This window comes from Ptychodera flava, chromosome 17 (genome assembly GCF_041260155.1).
Source record: "Ptychodera flava strain L36383 chromosome 17, AS_Pfla_20210202, whole genome shotgun sequence".
Classification (NCBI taxonomy): Eukaryota; Metazoa; Hemichordata; class Enteropneusta; family Ptychoderidae; genus Ptychodera; species Ptychodera flava.
This window is the reverse complement of record NC_091944.1, coordinates 8,099,920-8,100,479: the sequence shown is the minus strand read 5'-3', so window position 1 is coordinate 8,100,479 and position 560 is coordinate 8,099,920.

Sequence of the window (560 nt, the reverse complement as noted above, 5' to 3'; positions counted from 1 at the left end):
AATCTTATTTATAAGATATAGTCGATAACATACCAAGGGCCGATCTTGTTGTCTCCGAAACATTGAATTTCTCGGACAAACTTTTCATTAAAACAAATTAGATGGCCCTTCAAATTCTCAAACGGAAATTAAACTAAATCAAGATGAGAATTCCAAATTAATTTGAGATACTAAAATTGATGCTGAAAAATTACAAATATTAAAGAAATCAAGAACAATTGCCATTAAAATGAGTTTTTGTAAAATTAGACGAGGGTCATTTGCATCTTTGGCTTTCATTATACCATAAAAATTGAGATTTCAAGTATTATTTTGAGAACTCTGAAACCGCCGCAGTCGTAAAATTGCTAGTTGATCTTAATTCTCTCATACTTTTAAAGGTCAAGATTAGTAACTAGTAGTAACTAGCATTAATGATGATGATCACGTGTTTGCATAAGCTAAGTTAATGTTGAGTTTAAATCACCGTTGGGCACATTGTAACAATGGTTCACAAGGTTACCGAGTTCTTCGGTCATAAGGTAGAATTCGCCGCGGGCAAACTTTTCCAATTATTTTCC